This window comes from Monodon monoceros, unplaced genomic scaffold, assembly GCF_005190385.1.
Source record: "Monodon monoceros isolate NGI ecotype Baffin Bay Population unplaced genomic scaffold, NGI_Narwhal_1 Super_Scaffold_12, whole genome shotgun sequence".
In the NCBI taxonomy this organism is placed as follows: Eukaryota; Metazoa; Chordata; class Mammalia; order Artiodactyla; family Monodontidae; genus Monodon; species Monodon monoceros.
In genome coordinates this window covers 167,062,139-167,064,358 of record NW_021703768.1, presented here as the reverse complement: position 1 = coordinate 167,064,358, position 2,220 = coordinate 167,062,139, and positions in this window count along the sequence as shown.

Genomic DNA, 2,220 nt, shown 5'->3' with positions numbered 1-2,220 from the left:
CCCCCCACTCTACCCTTACCGACCTGGGACCTCCCTTTCCAACCCCGCGAGCTCCAGGCTCCCTACCCCGAATCTGGGACCTGGGGCCCCCAGTCGGGTTTCCATACCCTCGCCCACTTCCCTGCACCCTGCTCTCAGCCATGTGCCCCTTCGGCGTCCCCTGAGGCCCCCAGCCCTCGCCCGCTCCTCCCCCCCCATCCTCTGTCTCGGCCCCCACCCGAACTCTGGCCCCGCCCCCCACTGAGCGGTCCCTGAGCCCCGCCTGCTCCCATCTCCAGCCCCCCTTCCTCCCCTGGGGCCTAAAAGTCGCCCTCCCTCCCGCCTCACGCCATCGGCGCGCGGGTCCCACCGGTTTTGGCCCAGCGCTCCCCCTCCCACTTCATCCCGCCTCTTCTGGTCCTCCAGCGCGCGAAGCCTCGGCCCCAGGCTTTGCTGGAGGGAAGACGGAGAAAAAGCCGCAAGGCACAGCGTCCCTGGACCTTACCCTGGCTCAGCTGTCCCCCTCGAGCGGGACCGAGCTGAGGTTCTTTGGGGGCACCCGGGGGCCTCAGTAGGGAGTTCCCGCGTGGGGAGGCTGGGAGAAATGGGCCCCCGTGGGAAAGGGGACGGGGGCTTGCGCGGGTCCCGTATGCGGGGCAGGACAGATTCCCAGGAGGAGAGCGGTAAGGAGGCGCCCCCCGACTCGCTGACACCCCCCCCCACCGAAAAATCCGCTCAGCGGCCCGCGGGTGGGGTGCGCCACGCAGTGACTAATCGCTCGGGCGGCCGCCGCCCGCCGACTCCAGGTAACGCCGGCTGCCCCGAGCGACGCATAGTTTGTCTTCCTTTTTTTTGCGTAGGGATCCTTCTCCGTGTTATTATTTTTGGCCACTGCTTGGGTTTCGGGACCCCTCCAGGCCCGGGCGCATCACCCCCCTCCTCTTGGTCCCCACCCGATTCGGGCGCCCACGATAAAAGGGCTCCTGACCTCCAAGGCCACGGTGGAGGGGGAGCCTGAAATGAGAGTTCCGGGGCCGCCTTCAGCCCGGCTGTTAGAGTCGCAGCCCTGCCCCCAGCCGCGTGCCCTCAGAGGGGAAGGGCTCTAACTCCCCTTTCCAGGGGTTCCCTTAGAGATCTGGACCCTCCGTCTTGGTCCCTAACCAGCTAAGCAGGTAAAAGTGTCTGATTAGGGCTCGGGAGTTCCCATCTCGCTTGCTCACGGCTGCCCTCCACCCCTGCTACTTGGGTCCCCAACTCAGACCACTGTCAGAAAAGAGGATTAAAGGATGGAGTCCGGGGTGCGCCCCTCTAGTCCCCCATTCTGGACGCTGGATGGGCTTGTGAAGGAGAGAGTAAAGCCCTGGCATACTGCACTGTCGTTTACTGGGGCACACCAGGCCTCTCTGCCTCAGTTTCCTCCTCAGCACAGTGGGTGACTCCTAGCCAGCCTAAGGGTTTCTGTGGGAAGTTGCAACGTAGCAGAAGGCTCCACGGTCTAAACACTTAGCATAGTGTCTGGCACCAGGGGCACATTCTTTTGGAGCCTCAGTTTGTCACTTCTGAAAAATGGGGCCATAGTCCCACCTGCCAGGTGGTCCAGAGAGTTAAGTGGAGGTGGCAGTTCTTGGCTGGAATTGTGTTTCCAGGATATATACCACCCCTCCCCCACAACCTCTGTCCTGCAACGTTTGACTCCCTCCTGGAGGACTTCAGGCTTCTGGAGCAAAATCTTGATTATTTTCCTCCCCAGTCTCTGCTCCTCCCCAGTCATTCCCCAGTCTCGGGAAAAGGCTCCCCCATCCACCCAGATGCTCGGGCCAGAGACCTGGAGGTGCGCGTGACAACTCTCTCCTTCGCTCATCCCCTACGTCCAATCCATCAGCAAATCCTGTTGGCTGATTCCAAAACACATCCCCATTCTGAGATTCGGACCCCTTTCCTCCACCCCATCCGGCTCCAGGCCCCACCATCTCCGTCTGGGATGCCGCCCAGCCTCCTCCTAGGCTTCCCGGGTAAATCCCCTTGCCCTTGTCTGTACAGCAGGCAGAAGGAGCTTTTTCTTTCTTTCTTTCTTTCTTTCTTTTTTTTTGCGGTACGCGGGCCTCTCACTGTTGTGGTCTCTCCTGTTGCGGAGCACAGGCTCCGGACGCGCAGGCTCAGCGGCCATGGCTCACGGGCCCAGCGGCTCCGCGGCATGTGGGATCTTCCTGGATTGGGGCATGAACCCGTGTCCCCTGCATC